This window comes from Gossypium hirsutum, chromosome A12 (assembly GCF_007990345.1).
Source record: "Gossypium hirsutum isolate 1008001.06 chromosome A12, Gossypium_hirsutum_v2.1, whole genome shotgun sequence".
Taxonomy (NCBI): Eukaryota; Viridiplantae; Streptophyta; class Magnoliopsida; order Malvales; family Malvaceae; genus Gossypium; species Gossypium hirsutum.
This window is the reverse complement of record NC_053435.1, coordinates 60,524,905-60,544,828: the sequence shown is the minus strand read 5'-3', so window position 1 is coordinate 60,544,828 and position 19,924 is coordinate 60,524,905. Positions and strand designations below refer to the sequence as shown.

Sequence of the window (19,924 nt, the reverse complement as noted above, 5' to 3'; positions counted from 1 at the left end):
ACCGTACCTCATTCTGAAAGCAGTTTTGGGTATGTCCGAATCTCGAATTCGCAACTGATAATAGCCCGATCTCAAATCTATTTTTTGAGAACACTGAGGCTCCCTTCAGTTGGTCGAACAAATCATCGATGCGCGGCAACGGATATTTGTTCTTTATCGTCACTTTATTCAGTTGACGATAGTCAATGCACAACCTCATGGTTCTGTCCTTCTTTTTCACAAACAATACTGGTGCACCCCAAGGTGAGAAACTTGGTCGAGCAAAACCTCTATCCGTCAATTCTTGCAACTGAGCTTTTAACTCTTTTAACTCGGTTGGTGCCATATGATACGGAGCTATCGAAATCGGCGTAGTCCTAGGTACAAGCTCAATACCAAACTCTACCTCCCGAACAGGTGGTAAACCCGGTAATTCTTCAGGAAAAACATCCGGGTATTCACAAACCACCCGCACAGATTCGGGTTTCTTTTCTAATTCTTTATCATCAAGTACATACGCAAGGTATGCTTCGCACCCTTTTCTTACATATTTCTTTCGAAATTCCGTCTGAAAGAAGTCCCAAGTTACTCGTTCGTTTGGGACTATGGAAATCAGGGTCCTCCACCAATAGTAGGCTGAGTCCCGCAACAAGGATATAGCACACTTTAGACATTCATCGGGTGTGCATGACAGTTCATCAAACACCCGAATGGTGTTATCAAGCCAGAACTCGGCCCTTTCAGCATCATCAGTAACTATGGCCCTGAACTCCTCAGCCCCGCGCTTCCTAATCAAGTCTACAGGTGGCTTACTCAGCCTCACAGGATCAGTAACTGATGGCATTACTGGCTCCAGGGGTGGATTATTCAAATTCGGGAATTGTTGGACAGCCGGATTGGTTCGGGCATACTGCGCGACCCACTCATTCATCATGGTAAAGAAGGCTTGTTCAGCCCCCTCACCTTGATTATTCGCAGATGACTGAGGTTCAACAGGCGGTGTCCCTTGTGCAGGAGCAGCCGCTACACTTTCAATGTCATCCGCCAAGGTTCTCTCTACACCGGGATCCATTTACTAATTAAAACATAAATTTTAACCGTCAGAAGTCATCACACAGTTAAACATTAACATTCGGCATGTATAGCTAGACTCATACGTGCTATGGTAGTCCTAGAACCGACTAAACCATAGCTCTGATACCAATCAAATGTAACACCCCGAACCCGAGACCGACACCGGAGTCGAACACGAGGTGTTAACAGACTTTAAACCCTTTATAAAAATATTTCTCAGACACAGCCAATCTGCATACTAGTCGCTTTAAAAATCATATCTTGAGTTTCACAACTCGAAAATCAGTTTCGTGATTTTTCCCTGAAACTAGACTCATATGCCCATCTACATATTTTTTTCTAGAATTTTTGGTCGGGCCAGTTAGTACAGTTTATTAGTCAAAGTCTCCCATGTTACAGGGATCGACTACACTGACCTTTGCGCATTACGACCTGAATATCTCCCTGTACAGAGCTTCAATACTGATGCCGTTTGTTTCTATAGAAACTAGACTCAGAGAGGAATCTATACATATATGGTATGACTCCTAATTGTCTCTGGTTAATATATAATGAATTTCCAAAGTCGGAACAGGGAATCCAGAAACCGTTCTGGTCCTGTCTCACGAGAACCTGAATATCTCTTAACATACTGTCCATATGATCTTTTCGTTGCTTCTATATGAAAATAGACTCATCGAGCTTCGAATACATAATTTATTCATCAATTAATCCCACTCCTACTATTTTTAGTGATTTTTCAATCTCACGTCACTGCTGCTGCCAGCATCTGTTATGAAAGCAACTATGCCCATTTCGTGATTTCTCCTTGATCTAACTAGTAATTCGTCATACATATCACAAATTATGATCATGACTAGCCATGCCAAAGGCTAATCATTGTCAAACATCCCCCTACTACACTATTGCCATATCATGAATTTTAACACCAAAATAATCAACCATGACATATGGCATAAAAATCGTATTACCAAGACTTACGACCCAACATTAGAACCAAATTCAACCGAACATTATGCCATTTTCGCATGGCTAAAAGTTTACATACCAAATTTCAACAAAACATATTAGCCTATACATGCCGAAATGTTCTCTTAGACCAACTAAGAAGAAAATACCAAAGGTTGCTAGCCGGTGTGATGACTTCGACGACGGCACGATCACGCAAAAAGAGACGAGTCCAAGAAACCTAGAATAGGTGACAAGCAAACACCGAATGAGTATATAACTCAGTAAGCCATAAGCATTCCACAACCATCCATTAATAAAATTATCACAACAGGAAACAATGAAATGAGGTTAAGTACTCCATCCATACCAAACTATACCATAGTTCCTTAAACCCTATGGTTCAATCTCATACCAAGTCCTACATTGGCCTTTCATACATCATTTTATTTTCGTTATAATCATACAATTAAACGAACTTTCACCTATTCCACAATGAACCTTATGTACGTGACTTCAACTATAATCGTCACATAGGTTCAAAACTTACCAAGCTCAACTCCAAATATAAACACAGCGCCTATTAGCCATGAACTCAAGGTACTTACCTTTTCCGCTGTCCAAAATTGACTCGGTAAAGTCGCACCCTTCATGTAAATAATTTATAGAAAATATATATTGAGTTCGCACACATAGTGCTTAATAATCAACCGCGCACACTTAGTGCCATGTACTTTAAACTCACACACTTAGTGCCATGCATTTCAAGTTCGCACACTTACCTTTTCCGCTGTCCAAAATCGACTCGGTAAAGTCGCACCCTTAATGTAAATAATTTATAGAAAATATATATTGGGTTCGCACACATAGTGCTCAATAATCAACCGCGCACACTTAGTGCCATGCACTTTAAACTCACACACTTAGTGCCATGCATTTCAAGTTCGCACACTTACCTTTTCGGCTGTCCAAAATCGACTCGGTAAAGTCGCACCCTTAATGTAAATAATTTATAGAAAATATATATTGGGTTCGCACACATAGTGCTTAATAATCAACCGTGCACACTTAGTGCCGTGCACTTTAAACTCACACACTTAGTGCCATGCATTTCAAGTTCGCACACTTACCTTTTCCGCTGTCCAAAATCGACTCGGTAAAGTCGCACCATTAATGTAAATAATTTATAGAAAATATATATTGGGTTCGCAGACATAGTGCTTAATAATCAACCGCGCACACTTAGTGCCATGCACTTTAAACTCACACACTTAGTGCCATGCATTTGAAGTTCGCACACTTACCTATTCCGCTGTCCAAAATCGACTCGGTAAAGTCACACCCTTAATGTAAATAATTTATAGAAAATATATATTGGGTTCGCACACATAGTGCTTAATAATCAACCGCGCACACTTAGTGCCATGCACTTTAAACTCACACACTTAGTGCCATGCATTTCAAGTTCGCACACTTACCTTTTCCGCTGTCCAAAATCGACTCGGTAAAGTCGCACCCTTAATGTAAATAATTTATAGAAAATATATATTGGGTTCGCACACATAGTGCTTAATAATCAACCGCGCACACTTAGTGCCATGTACTTTAAACTCGCACACTTAGTGCTGTACAATTTAAACCCGCACACTTAGTGCCAATCTCATGACCGTGAACACTTATTGCCCGCACACTTAGTGCCGAAAACCAGCCACTCAATAGTTTTCACTTCCTTTTTACATTCGACAAATTTCATCTCTACTTACATATACATTTGTATACATTTCATCTCATTAAACACAATGGTATAGGTATTATGATCCTTTAAATCAATACCAAAGATATGCTTAATGACTTACTTGTGTTGGGTAAGATGGTTCCAACTCGGCTACTCGATGATCTTTTCTTTGCCTTTGCTCGATTCTCCTCCTTTAACTCCTTGAGCTTAATCAATAAATCAACTAGTTTAACCGCCTTGCTAAATATTTACAATCCAATTACACATGCATATGTATGTTAGTATATTCGGCAATCACCCTTACTAATCACCCACTTGATCAATTATGGAGAATCAAAGTTAATATCACAATGTGTACCCTATATGGCCCATTATACATAATCAAATTTAACATCATCTATATATTTACTCATATGGCCGAATATACCTAATCATACATACACCTAACCAAAAATAATTTCTAAAATCTTTATATCATTTATACACTAGTAAAGCATCCTCTCCCTTTCCATCAATTTAGCACATGCATTACTCATTAACCTACAAAAATTATATTCGGCCTTAGCACACAACTTGCTAGCTGATTCTTCCCCATCTAGCAACCAATGCACATATGTGCTCACTCAAAAATGCTAAAAAGAAAGAGATTCAAGAATCATCAATCCACCATCACATGCATCATTAACAAGCTTCATATTTTGCATGCAATGGCATTAACGCAAACTCCACCTAGGCCGAATCTTAACTCATCTTCATGCCTCATCACCACAACATCAAACATCAAAATACCAACCAAGAATGTAACATGCATGGCCGAATATCATCTCCATCATTTAACAAAGTTTGAACCATGGCTAGGTAGATTTCAAACTTACAACTTAAAATATACATGAATCTCAAAGAATAATATCAAACATACCTCAATCTAGTTACATGCATGGCCAAACTTCCTCCTAATTCTCTTCCAAACCAAACATGAAGCAAGAACTCCTTCCTCCTCCCTTAGAATTTTCGGTCAAAAGAGGATGAAAAAGGATGAACAAGTTTTTCTTTTCCTTTCTTTAGCTCACGGCAATGGGGGGGAAACAACCACTCATTTTTTTGTTTTTCCTTTCTTTATTACCCATATTCCTTATTTTATTTTTTCCTACATACCTCACTAGGCCAACATGTTCCCAACATGTTTCCACCCATAGCATGGCCAACCACTAGCTCAAATTTTGGGTAATTTGACATGCAAACCCATCATTTTCACAACATGCATTAATAGACCATTTTAAATTAGCCTATCATATTTTCACCATGTCTCATATCGATCCCTATTTAATAATTTCTCATGCAATTGGCAAAATTGGAGAATGAAACTTCCACATACTCATGTACACACATAATAAGCATAGAATATGGAAATTAATTACTTTTATGACTCGGTTTTGTGGTCCCGAAACCACTTCCCGACTAGGGTCAATTTTGGGATGTTACACAAAGGGGATAACTAAGGGTTAATTATGAAGGTAGGCTTTTGTGGCGTGAGTGGGTTAAACCTAAGTGCCTTTATCATCTTGACATATCAAATCAAATGGTGTGGTCTTGACATGCATAATCAAGAGGTTCTAGAGTAACAAATCAATACTGACGCACTCATAATAAAAGTGAGCATGAAAGAAATAAAATATGCTCTAAAGGCTCAAGATCTCACAAAAATTATGACTTTTTGATATTTAAACTTGTGAATTTTGATCGCGTAATTCGTAAAAAGTAATAAATATTTATAATGAAGATCAGACCTAGACTAACTATTATCACGACAAAAAGGAAAGCGCACCTATCGAATAATAGTATAGTAACGACAAGACCAGGATATCGTACCCAAGGGAACAAAAAGTGCTAGAAATAACTAACTTTTTATTATCTAGCCTAAGAATAAAATGATTTATTTTAATTAACTAACTATTTAAAATAATTAACTAATTTAACTAAAGCAAAAGGAAAATTTGGAAAAAGACTTGAAAAGAAGTAATTGATAAAGATGACACCCAAGGAGGAATCCACCTAGATTTCACTTGTTATCTGACTCTGAACCGGACGATTTATTCACTTGACTTGTTTCGTAGAGATCCCTAAGTTATGTTATTATCCCTATTCAAGACTAATAACATCTAATCCCTAGATTGAATAACTGAGACTTTTCTCTAATTAACACTCTAGGGTTGCATTAACTCAATCTAGCGATCCTCTTATTAGGTTTCACCCTAATCTGGCAAAATCTTGTAACCCTATTTCTAGGTACTCGATCAACTCCACTTAATTATGCCAAATCTACTCTTAGGTAGGGTCTATTCCTCCTCTGCATAAGCATATCCAATCATGAATTAATACCTGGAATATTAACTCAAGCATTAACAACACATAATTAAGAAAAAAATCAAGTATTTATCATACAGTTCAGATAATAATAAGAAGATCCATCATAATTTTTATCCCCCTTAGGTATCTAAGGGGTTTAGTTCATAATAAAATAAGAGCACATCTCAAAAGTATGAAAATAACAAAACATAAAGAAAACTCTAAAACCCCAAAAGAAATTCTGAGAGAGATCTTCAGTCTTGGAGTAGCTCCGGCTTTTGAGATGGATTGTCTGGCTTCCTTCAAGTAATTCTTGGCGTGTGGTTCTGTATTCCAGAAAAGTTCTAGAAAGAGCAGCCCCTTCTAGGTCACACTTAGGGTGTTTATATAGGCTTCGGATTGGCTTTCTTCCTCCTTAAGTACCATTTTCTGTGTAAAATACATCTCTTTGAAAAAGGGACACGCCCGTGTACCATGGCCGTGTGACTTGACTACCAGGCCGGGTTCGATCCGTTGAATTACACACGGCCATGTGGGCTCAATGGCCAGGCCATGTGAATCGTGAGAGCCTTGGTCGACACCCTCGAAAGCCACGGGTGTGTGAGATGCCCGTGTGGCAAGGCTTAGGCCGTGTCATCTTCTCGATTTGGTCTGTTTTGTTCCTTTTTAGCTTGTCTTTGGCTTCTTTCGACTCTTGGTGCTCTTCTGAGTACAAAACATGAAATAACTAGATTAAGAGCACCAAAATCCACAAATCTAGTAATAAACATCCATAAATATGCTAAGTATTTAGGGTATAGATATGTATAATTTGGCGTTTATCAAATACCTCCACACTTAAGCATTTGCTTGTCCTCAAGCAAAATTCTCATTTACTGCTAGAATTCATTCTTCTTAAGCACATAATTATTACTGATAATGTTACAAGTTATCCCATAGAAAATCATACAGTGAGAATTCAACTATAGGGGCATTAAAAGCCTCAAACAATCTAAATTGGATATTTTGATAATAAAATCATAGGTAATCTCCTTCCTCTAAGTAATTAACTTTAGTCCTAAATATACAAGAGATGACATCCTTACTAAAGATTTACTCAAATCACTCAAAGTGTTTAAGGTTCAAGATTAAGCACTCGATTGTCTAACATGAAAAGTTATTACCATAGGCTTGTATGAAAATCAAATCTCCACCACTTGTAAATGATATGATACACTAATCAAAAGGTCTTTACATGGTTGTAACGGGGTTTAGGTTACCAATATGGGTACAAGCCAAAGAGACAAAGGTTAGAATCGAGATAATTTCAATATATTACCCCACTATCAAAAACTTAATTACTGAACCACAAACAAATATCTAAAACTATCTTACATCTCATGACAACTTTAGCTTGCTGAGAATTACAATATAAATTTTTTTTAACTCAAGTCGATACAATATAGAGATCATACTTCATGATTCAGTAACAAAAAATTGTGAGCATAGTGAGGTAACAATATTAAATTCAATCTCGATAAAAAGGATAAAAAAGGATCAAATTAAGTAGGAGGATTTCAACAATAATGGGTTAATGGGTTAATGATGAGGGTTAATCAATGAGAAAGGGTTAGTAGGCTCAAGGGGTTTCACTAGGGGCTTAATTATGTGGGAAGGCTTTTTATAGAGTAAATGGGTTAAATCCTAACTGCCTTTATCATCTCAGTATATCAAATCATACATGTGATCTCGATATGTATAATCGAAGAAAGTTCTAGAATAACAGTTCATTGTTGACACACTCAAACCACAAAATAAGTGAGCAAGAAAGAAAGTTATATGCTCAAAAGGCTAAAAAATCTCACCAAAAATTTGGGTTTTTGATGTCATTCCTGTATACTTAAGATTTCAAGATAATACCTCAATTTAGGAAAATAATCTAAAAAATTTTATTTCTTAAAATATCAACTTATCATGCCCGATTCTCTAATGTCCTATAATCAAATACTTATGCATAATTCCCTTGGTCTAATTCATGACATATCAACAATAATTATAGATCAATCAGAATTCATTCTATCAATATTATGAGAAAATCACTTAAGCACAAGACCAAATTCAGGGATTTGAGAATAATGCAAAAAATTAGGTTTCATATTCACCCCCCACACTTAAGATGTACATTGCCCTCAATGTACAAAGATAGATTATTCAAAATAAAGAAAATCATAAGAGGAAAGGAGGTGAAACTCCCTGTTATATGGATGTGGAGCTTAATTCTGAGGATGAAGTGTTCGGGGCAAGTGGTAGCTGCCATTGTTCTTGGCTAGATGAAGAAATTGGGTCGTTAAACATGGCACTCGTGAGGTATTGTTTCCCTTTTGTTTCCGCATTCCATAAAATATTCCTAGCAACTTTTCTTGGAAGTTTGTAGAATCATGAAAAGCTTATTAAGAGTTGGTGTGGAAGAAAGCGTATTGGAATTACTTGTTAAAAATACCAGAAAAAGTAAAAAGTAAAATTTACAAATATAGATATGTCTTTCAAAATAAAATAATAAAATTGAAATGAAAATAAAAATAAAAATAAAAATAAAAATAAGAATAAATAAAAAAATAAATAGGAGGATTCAATTATCCTCGTCGGTGGGGCCCTCAGGTGGTGGTGCTGGAGTGGTGATGTGGAAGTGGTGGCACAGCTGCTGCATCAAGGCCTACATGTCTTCCATCTGTCGATCCCATCGCCGATCCCGCTTGTGGATCATCTCGAACTGCGTAGTCCAATACTGTTCGAAGTGGACGAGTCGGTCGAAAGATGTGCCAAAAAAGCAGCCGCATGAACTGGTCGTTCCCTAGGTGGTGCGGTAGAAGGCTCCTCATGCTGTGGGAGAACATCATCAGGGATGTCCTCAAGATCCTCCTCGTCTCTGGCATACGAGAGACGGTACTGAGGAGGATCGGTCCCACGTCGGCGCTCGATCATCCTCATGTGTAACATAGTCGTGATGCCCTGTGGGGACATTTGACCTATCAGGGTAAGCGCTGAGGACTGGGCCGCAGTGTTGAGGAGGCCGAAGTGTCTGGCAAGGTGCATCACGTAGGGGCCAATGGAGATCACTCCCTTCCTATGCCGCTCGGTCTGATGGCGAATGGTAAAAGCAATGAAGTATGCCAAGTCAGTCACCTGTCCATTTTCCATGCACCATAAATAGTAGGCATCGTGGGTGGTGACGACGCCGATGCTCTCTCTCCTTCCAATCAAGGTATGTGCCAATATGGCATGAAGATATCGTAGGGAAGGGGGAAGAGCTGAGGCCTTCGAGCGGCTAGGGTCATAGGTGGAGGAGAGTGGTGCCAAAGCCTTCTAGCACAAGGAGGGGGAGATGTGGATATTGCGTGGGAGTGCATTTATGTCCTCCTCCTCCATAAATTCATCGGTGTAACGTCCCAGAGCAACTCTAAATTCTGGGACACTCATCGCGCGAACTAGACCACCTAATCTAAAGTGAATGGTGCCTGGGTCGTCATTGTTTGTCATCACCACCTGTAAATGAAAAGTAGAATATAATTCTAAAGTTAGCTCTAAATAAGTGAGCTCGGTAGTAGCGAAGAACCGTTCCCATGGGTCTATAGACAGCAGGGCGCAGATGGCATCAGTGACCTAGACTTGCTCTACGGCAGCCCAGTTGATGCAGCGGCCTGTGGTGATGGGTCGTGCGCATAATATCTTAAATAGCTCCTGCGAAGCTTGTGGAAATTCAAGGAACGGGTGCCGGACTCCGACTGTAGCCTATACCGAGGAAGAACCCGGTCCCTTACGTCTCTTTGAGGATGGGACCGCCGCCTTCTTTCCTCTCGATGACAACATAATGTACCTAAAAATATATAAACATTGGTAGAATCCAAGATACATCAATAGTTAAGCAAGAGGCCCAAAACTAGTATATGCTATTTAGTGGCTTAAATAATTCAAATATAGAAAATTCTAAATCAAATTCCTAAATCAAATTCCTAACTTATCTAAAGTAAAATAATACAATGTCTATGTAAACCATGTAGAAAACTAATGTAGCACTACAAATTGGAAAAAATAAAGTTGAGAAGGTGAAGTAAGGGCTACTGTATGGAGGCGCACGGGTGTGTGGTGGCGAGCACGGGCATGTGATGTAGAGATATAGCCGTGTGAAGGAAAAATAGAAGGTATAGAGAGGGGGAAAGTGGGGATTAATGCAAGGGGAACGGGTTTCAGGGTGGGTTGAGGGTTGGGGAAGTTGGAATCTTGGGAATGGTGGCCGGAATAAGGATTAGGGAGTGGGGAGGAGGAGTTTTTGGCTAGGGTTTTGAAATGGGGAAGAAGATGAACAGTGGTTTGTTTATATTGGGGAGGCCACACGGCCTAGGGCCACGCCCGTATACTGTGAAGGTGAGCTCGTGTTTTTTGAATTTTTCAATTTAGGTCATGCCCGGCTACTGTCCCACTCCCGTGTGTCTTGGGCATGTGTGGCACACGGCCATGTCGCACAGCCGTGCCTAGCTTTATTCCTTCTCCCATGCCCGTGTTTTATGGTTCCACGCCCGTGGAATTTTGACTGGTTCAACCATGGGTGTTAGACACAGGCATGTCGAATGCCCGTGCTATTTTAACAGGTTCATCCACGGTTCCTCCACAAGGGCGTGTCACACGCCCGTGTTGTTTTGGCAGGCTCGACCACGGCCATGTCGCATGACCGTGGCGTTTTATCCTAGCCCGTGTTGGGGAAATTATTTACCCTGTTTTCACACGGCCTTAAGCACGCCCGTGCGATTGGCTGTGTCTCTGTGGAAACACCTGTATTCAAAATTTCTATTAGTAGGGTAGGAGTTAAATATCAGAATTTAAAGAAATTAATAATGTTAGTGCTCGGGTTGCCTCCCGAGAAGTGCTTATTTATAGTCTAAGCTCGACTTACCTCTCCGTTGAATGATCATGGTGGTTCGAGGAGTTCATACTCCTTATTCCTATTGTCAATTTTAAAATAAGGTTTTAATCGGATGTTGTTTACCTTAAAAGTGCTGAACTTGGGATGACTCACCTCAACCGTGCCGAATGGGAAAATACTGAGTACCGTAAAAGGGATTTCCTCATTTGGTGTGGTAGTGACAATGTGAGGATCGACGACATCTAGTAAGACTGTATCGCCAACCTTAAGTTGATTAGGAGAGGTATCAGGATTGTTTTTGCGTAGTTTCGGTTTATCATATGTTCTCGGTTTGTGTTCTTGCCATTCATCTAGCTCCTCTATCCGTAGTCTTCGTTTTTCATGGACGTTTTTGTTCTCTACTTGATAACAGTGCACTGCCTTTGTTGTCTTGGTCCGAGAAGGTTCCTGCAAGAACGATTGAATATGAGTTTTATCATCGACAAGTTTCATAGCGTTATCTTGAGTCTTAGAAGTTTTGACTGAATCACGTGCTTGGAGTGTTACTGCGTCGTCTCCTGCACGAAGTGTTAGCTCTACTGTGCCTACATTAATAATGGTTCTGGCAGTTGCTAAAAAGGGTCGTCCTAAAATTAAAGGTACCTCGTTATCCTCATCCATGTCTAAGACAACAAAGCCTATTGGGTAAATAAATTTATCGATCTTAACTATCACGTCTTCAATAATACCCTTAGGAAATCTAACTATTTTGTTAACCAACTGTATGCTCATCCTAGTCTATTTGGGTTTACCGAGACCTAGTCATTTAAACATTTTATACGGCATAACATTTATGTTATGCCCCTAGATCAGCTAAAGCATTATTCACAGATAAACTACCAATTAAGCAAGTAATTGTAAAACTCCTTGGATCTTTCAATTTGTTAGGTAGCTCATTCTTTAGAATAGCTGAGCAGACTGCATTGAGCTCCACATGCGATGTAGTGTCTAATTTCCTTTTTTTGCTCAGAAGTTCCCTTAAGAATTTTGCTGAGTTGGGCTTCTGCGAAAGAACTTCAATAATGGGTAAGTTAATATGTAATTTAAGAGTTTGACAAACTTACCGAATTGTTCTTCTATTCTGTCTTTCGTCATTGCTTTAGGATATGGCACACGAGGTTCATGATTCGTACTTACCTGTTTAGGATCATCATTGTTTACCTCTTCTCGACCTTTGTTCATCACGTCGTCTTGTTGTAATTCTGGCTTAGGTGCAACGAATCCTTCCTTATTTTTAGTGCTAATTGCATTGAGGTGTTTCCTCGGATTAGGTTCAGTATTACTTGGTAGGCTACCTTGTGGTCGTTCGGAGATTAATTTGGACAGCTGGCCTATCTAAGTTTCGAATCCTTGAATCGATGCTTGTTGATTCTTAAGTGTCGTATCAGTATTTTGAAAACGGGTTTCTGACACCGAGATGAATTTAGAAAGCATCTCTTCAAGGTTTGGTTTCTTCTCTTGTTGATAAGGTGGCTGTTGAAAACCTTGAGGACTTTGTGGCTTTTGATTCCCTTGACCACCTCAGGAGAAATTTGGGTGGTTTCTCCAACCTTCATTATAAGTATTACTGTATGGGTTACTTTGAGATCTAAAGTTATTGTTACCCATATAGTTGACTTGTTCCTCTTCGGTTGTGGGATTGAAGGATTGGTATTCTGTATGCACACCTCCTCCGCTTGAGTCACACCTCATTACTGGATGTACCTGTATAGAACCGAGAAAACTATCAATCTTTTTATTGAGAAGTTCTACCTGATTTGACAACATAGTAACTGAGTCGATGTTATAAACAACGGCTATTTTCGTTGGCTTTGTCCTCATAACTTGCCACTAATAGTTATTCAGTGACATCTCCTCTATAAATTCATAGGCATCTTCTGGTGTTTTATTGTTGATGGTTCCGGCAGCTGCTGCGTCAATCATTTGTCTTGTCGAGGGATTCACACCATTGTAGAACGTTTGAACTTGCACCCAAAGTGGTAACCCATGGTGAGGGCACCTTCTCAGTAAGTCCTTGTATCACTCCCATGCATCGTAAAGTGTTTCTAAATCCATCTGCACAAAAGAAGAGATATCATTACGCAATTTAGCCGTTTTAGGCGACGGAAAATATTTTAGTAAATATTTCTCGGTTATTTGTTCCTAAGTAGTGATAGACCCTCGTGGTAACGTGCTCAACCACTGTTTAGTTTTGTTTCTTAGTGAAAAGGGAAATAAACGAAGACGAATGGCATCATCAAAAATGCCATTGATTTTGAATGTATCGTAAAATTCAAGAAAATTCGCCAAGTGCGTGTTGGGATCCTTATCCTGCAAACCATCAAACTGAACAAACTGCTGTATCATCTTAATTGTGTTAGGTTTTAGTTCGAAATTATTTGCAGCAATAACAGGTCTAACTATACTAGACTCAGTTCCTGTTAAAGAAGGTTTAGCATAGTCATACATAATACGTGGAGCAGGATTTGGATTAACTGCAATTGCAGGAGGTAGCTGATCCCCTAGATTTTCAGCCATCTCTTCAGTTGGGGGTTGAGTATCGTCTTCTCGCTCATTCTCCGTGTATTGTAAACTACGCCTTATTTCTCTTTGATTTCTACGAACTGTGCTATCGATTTTTTCATCAAAAAGTAGTGGTCTTGATGGGTTTCTTCTAGTCATAAACTATAAAAACCTACCAAGAGAGAGAAAAAGTAAATTAATAAATAATAAAATAAAATAAAATTGCAAGAAAAATAAATGGCTAAAGTAGTAAAAATTTAGTGTTCCTAATATTTCAGTTCCCCAGCAGCGGCGCTAAAAACCTGATCGCGTGATTCGTAACCAGTAATAAATATTTATAGTGAAGATCAGACTTAGACTAACTATTATCACGATGAAAAGGCAAGCGCACCTATCGAATAATAGTATAGTAACGGCAAGACCGGGATATCATACCCAATGAACCAAAAGTACTAGTAATAACTATTTTTTATTATCTAGCCTAAGAATAAAAGGGTTTGTTTTAATTAACTAATTATTTAAAATAATTAACTAATTTAATTAAAGCAAAGAGAAAATTTGGAAAAGACTTGAAAAGAAGCAATTGATAAAAACGACACCCAAGGAGGAATCCACCTAGATTTCACTTGTTATCTGACTCTGAACCGGACGATTTATTCACTTGACTTGTTCCGTAGAGAACCCTAAGTTAAGTTATTATCCCTATTCAAGACTAATAACATCTAATCCCTAGATTGAATAACCGAGACTTTTTTCTAATTAACACTCTAGGGTTGCATTAACTCGATCTATGGATCCCCTTATTAGGTTTCACCCTAATCCGGCAAAATCTCGTAACCCTATTTCTAGGCACTCGATCAACTCCGCTTAATTATGCCAAATCTTCTCTTAGGTAGGGTCTATTCCTCCTCTGCATAAGCACATCCAATCATGAATTAATACCCGAAATATTAACTCAAGAATTAAGAACACATAATTAAGAACAAATCAAGTATTTATCATACAGTTCAGATAATAATAACAAGATCCATCATAGGTTTTATCCCCCTTAGATTTCTAAGGGGTTTAGTTCATAATAAAATAAGAGTCCATCTCAAACATATGAAAATAACAAAACATAAAGAAAACTCTAAAACCCTTGAAGGAATTCTGAGAGAGATATTCAGTTTGGAGTAGCTCCAGCTTTTGAGATGGATCGTCTGGCTTCCTTCAAGTAATTCCTGGCATCTGGTTCTGTATTCCAGAAAAGTTCTGGAAAGAGCGGCCCCCTTCTAGGTCACACTTAAGCTGTTTATATAGGCTTCGGATTGGTTTTCTTCCTCCCTAAGTACCCTTTTCCGTGTAAAATACAACTCTTTGAAAAAGGGACATGCCCGTGTACCACGACCGTGTGACATGACTACCAGGCCGTGTTTGATCCGTTGAATTACACACGACCGTGTGGGCTCAATGGCCAGGCCGTGTGAATCGTGAGAGCCCTGGTCGACACCCTCGAAGGCCATGGGCGTGTGAGATGCCCGTGTGGCAAGGCTTAGGCCTTGTCATCTTCTCGATTTGGTCCGTTTTGTCCCTTTTTAGCTCGTTTTTGGCTCCTTTCGACTCTTGGTGCTCTCCTGAGTACAAAACATGAAATAACCGGATTAAGAGCACTAAAATCCGAAAATCTAGTAATGAACATCCATAAATATGCTAAGTTTCTGGGGTATAGATATGTATAATTTGGCGTTTATCAAATTTCAACTCAAGATAATACCTAAACTTAGGGAAGCAACCTAAAAGCTTTTTAATTCGTCAAAAATCAACTTATCATGCTTGATTCCCTAATGTCTTAAAGTTTAAACAATCAATGCATAAATGCGTATGTTTTAATTCAAGACATATCAATAAAAATAATAAATTAATTAAAATTCTTTCTAATAGTGATATGAGTGATTCACGTAAGAATAAGACAAAATTCAGGGATTTCTAATGATGATATAAAAGACCCTCCATACTTAAGATGTACATTGCCGTTAATGTACAAAGATGGATATATTAAAAAATATAGATATATAATCATAAGATAGGGAGAGAGGTGAAACTTCCTGAATGATGAATGAACTCCTTGAATTGGAGTTATGGAGAATAATCGGCCAACGCAATGATGAGAGTGGAGGAGGACACTTCGGTGGTGGTAGAGGTTCATTAGTCCATAAGTCCTGCGCCAAAAGAATATTATATCTGGTAGTAGCTATGGTCGTGGTTGAGCAGGACATGGCAGTCGTGGAGAACCTTTGCCAGTGGAGTTTTTAGTTCCTATTTGATGATGAGCTTTAGAGCTCTTTATGATTGTGATAAAATCAGGAACTCTGTAGGAAATATAAGGAAGCATAATTACTCGTAATGAAATAGCCGAAAATAAAAATTATAAAAACTAATATTAAACTAATATTAAAGGAAAATGAAATAAAAACTACTTAAATAAGATAAATAAAGATAAAAATGAAAATAAAAATAATAAATAAAAATTTTTTAAACGTGTTGATTTCCCATGTGGGTCCATTTTCTTCGTTTTCAGCCCGTTTCTCGCTTTTTTTACTTTCCTATGCTCACCTAAGTATAAAACATGAAATTAAAGAATGAGGGGCATCGAATTCACCAAATCTAAGGAGAAATCATCCATAAATGTGCTAAGCATGGGATAAAAATATGTATAAATTACGGTTTATCACCTTTCCCTCGGTACTACCGAGACAAGTGTCTTCCACCAATGGTAAGCCAAATCTCTAAGCACTGATACCATACATTTCATGCATTCTTCCAATGTGCATGACAATTCTTCAAAATCCCGGATGGTGTTTTCGAGCCAAAACTTTGCCCATTCCGGATCATCGTTAATACTAGCTCGGAACTCTTCAGCTCCTTGCTTTCAAATTTTATCCACTGATGGTCTGCTCAATCTTATAAAATCCATACCTTAGGGTGCCACTAGAATAGGCTGAGGAATAGGCAGGGGTGGAGGGGGTTGAGCATTCGTGTTCGCTGGAACAAACTTCGTGTACCAAGTATCCATCATGTGGAGATAGGCTTCCCAAGCCCCTTCTCCTCCTCCCTGACTAACCATGGGAGCTCAGGTATCAGTTGGCACCATCCCTTTAGTGGGAGCTGGTGCGTTACTTTCTACATCATCTGCCACAGCCCAATCGGGATCAATTTACTATATGAGAACACAATTAAAAATTGTCATGAGTCGTCACACTATTACAATATTTGTATGGCATGTATAGCTAAATTCGTACACATGCTAGATTAGTTTGAGAATTGACTAAACCGTAGCTCTGATACTACTAAATGTAACACCCCATACCCATAATTGACGCCGGAACAGGGTATGAGGCGTTACCGGACATGAGCTCACAAAATCATACAAAACCGGGACATAAATTTCTATCCAAATTTAAAACTTTTCACTCACTTGTGCATTGTCCCTTTTATGGGTCCACGAGGCCCAAAACATACATCGGGAACAGTTCGGGACCGAACTGAGAACTGAGAAATTTTTCCACTAAACAGAGTCACACGCTCATGTGTGTGGGTCATGTAATCCTACACGCCCGTGTGGCTTGGGACAAGCCCGTGTCCTTAGCTCGTGTAACTCTCTATTTATGACGTCATGAACAAAATGTAGTCACACGGCCAAGGCACATGCCCGTGTGCTTAGGCCGTGTGGACAATTAAATTTCAAATTTTTTCCATAAATAGGTGCAGACTTCACACGGCCAGGGCACATGCCATGTCCTATGGCTGTGTCTCTCACACGACCGAGACACACGGCCGTGTCTCAACCCGTGTGTTTACTATTGGGCATTCTGTTTGTATTAATTAGGATGTAGGGGACACACAGCCAGAGCACATACCCATGGGGCGAGCCGTGTGTCACACACGGTCTAGACACACGCCCGTGTGTCTACCCGTGTGGACAAATTTAACGCTATATTTCAATCCATTTGCCACCCTTATTTACACAACACATTCATGGTTCCAAATGTACTTAAAATCTCTTACGAATCTAGTTTGTGTATTCAATTTCTCAGCACTTTAAACTAGATCAAAGCTTCAAATTATAACAACTCTATTGTACCCAAACACACATGTATCCGTGAGTAATAATTATTAAATTTGCATGTATGCATTTTCATTACAACTTATGCACACACATAGAGATCATCATCATTCGGCCATCATACACCAAGATCCATACCATAATGGAATTGGCTCACACATGCATAAGTGAATAGGTTTACAACCCAATAGTCATTGTAAGCCATATCTCATGGCCTTATACAAAATTAATCATAACACACTTATAAGCCAACACATTGGCTAAACTAATTTGACATATAACAAAGCAACCAAGTTCCTATACATGCCATACTCAAAATAAAGAGACTAACTATACCCAAAAGATCTGATTGATAGTGTGATTGAGTCTCTGACACACTTTGATCCTTGAACTAGCTTAGCGAAACTATAAGAAAAAGGAAAATAGAGGGAGTATGCATAAAGCTTTGTAAGCTTATATGTAAATAATAAGCAATGAAAATATGAAATTTCAACACACACATAACACCACCTAATTCATCACTTCTCCGTAACCACTACAATCATATCCTATCTCGCTCAAATCTCACGATGCCTTATAGAACTTAAGATCCTGATTCCTCCATTTTCACCATACTAAAATTTTATCATATCGTTTTCTCAATAACTATGAGTTTCGCGTACTTACCTGTACCCATTCAAGATAGCTATACCTCGTCATTCTTTTTTCACATCCTGGGACTAACCGTTGAACCGCTTGGAATACTAAGGGTTACTCAGGATACCATCTACACAAGATAGGGTGCCAATGCCATATCCCAGATATGGTCTTACATGGGACCACATGATGATGCCAATGTCGTGTCCCAGACATGGTCTTACAGGGGACCACATGATGATGCCAATGTCGTGTCCCAGACATGGTCTTACATGGGATCACACATACCGAAGCCGATAACCCAGCTATGGCCTTAACGACATCTCATTATGATGCCAATGCCATGTCCCAAACATGGTCGTACATGAGATCACATAACAATGCCAAATCCATGTCCTAGACATGGTCTTACATGGGATCACATGTCACTGTCGAAGCCATATCCGAGATATGGTCTTATACGGGAGTTCATCCACTGAAATGTTAAAACGATGTTACCCTAAGTATTCCCGAGGATCAATCAACTTAAGTCACCACAATTCTTTGACAGACGACATTAATGATATTCATCAAGTTAATTAAACCATTCGTATAACATCAAATATTAAGCACAAAATAAAATGTTATATTAATTACACACAAACTTACCTCGGAACAAAATATGGACAATTACTTCGATTTAGTCCAAGATCTTACTCTTTCCTCGGTCTATGCCCGGACTCCATTTTTCTTGATCTATAGTAGCAAATTTCACTTGTTTAATATGTACATTATTCAATTTAGTCCAAAAATCATACTATGGAAAAATTACACTTTCGCCCTTACACTTTGATGTATTTACACTTTTGTCCCTAAGCTCGTAAAATGAAATGTGTCCAATTTCTTTGTTACCCAAGCCTAGCTGATTCATATTCCTTCTTATAACAACTCACATTTTTCATCAAATCACATTTTTGACACTTATTTTTGCATGTTTTACAAATAAGTCCTTTTTGGTGTTTTTATGAAAAATCACCTAGGAAAATATGTTTATCTAACACTAAACTTTCAAATTCCTTCATAAATCATCAAAATACATGCATGACGCACATGGGCAAATTTTTGAACATGAACCCTAGCTTAAAACAAGGGTAGAAATAGCTAGTTCATGTTCCAAAGATCTCAAAAACATACTGAACATAAAAAAAAGGGGGTTGGGATGTACTTACTATCAAGCTTGAAAGGTTGAAGAAACCCTAGCTATGGTGACTCTTCAAATTTGGCACAAGCATGAGAAAGATGATGAGATTTTGGCTTTATTTTCCCTTTTATTCTTTTATTTATCTAAAGACAAAAATACCCTTAAGGCCTTCCTTTAAAATTTTTCCCATGCATGCCCATTTTTGTCCATAAAAATAGAAATTGGGCAAATTACTGTTTGAGGACCTCTAATTACTAATCTAAAGCCATTTCATACTTAAAGCTTCTAGAATCTTTAATTTTGCAACTTTTTCAATTTAGTCCCTAAAGTTAAATTGGACACTTTACACATAAAATTTCTTCATGAAAGTTTCACACAAGCATGTAATCATATCATAGACCACATAAAAATCACAAAATAATTATTTCTACTTTGGATTCATGGCCTCGAAACCACTGTTCCGACTAGACCCTAATTCAGGATGTT

The 19,924-nt window shown here is 38.5% G+C and overlaps 1 non-coding gene across 1 annotated transcript; it reads left to right on the top strand.

Annotated features, from left to right (window-relative positions):
• Window positions 1-12,999: 12,999 nt before the first annotated feature.
• On the top strand, window positions 13,000-13,106 carry LOC121211783 (small nucleolar RNA R71). Its single transcript, XR_005907001.1, has one exon. It is a non-coding gene; the product is annotated as a small nucleolar RNA R71 (small nucleolar RNA).
• Window positions 13,107-19,924: the final 6,818 nt, after the last annotated feature.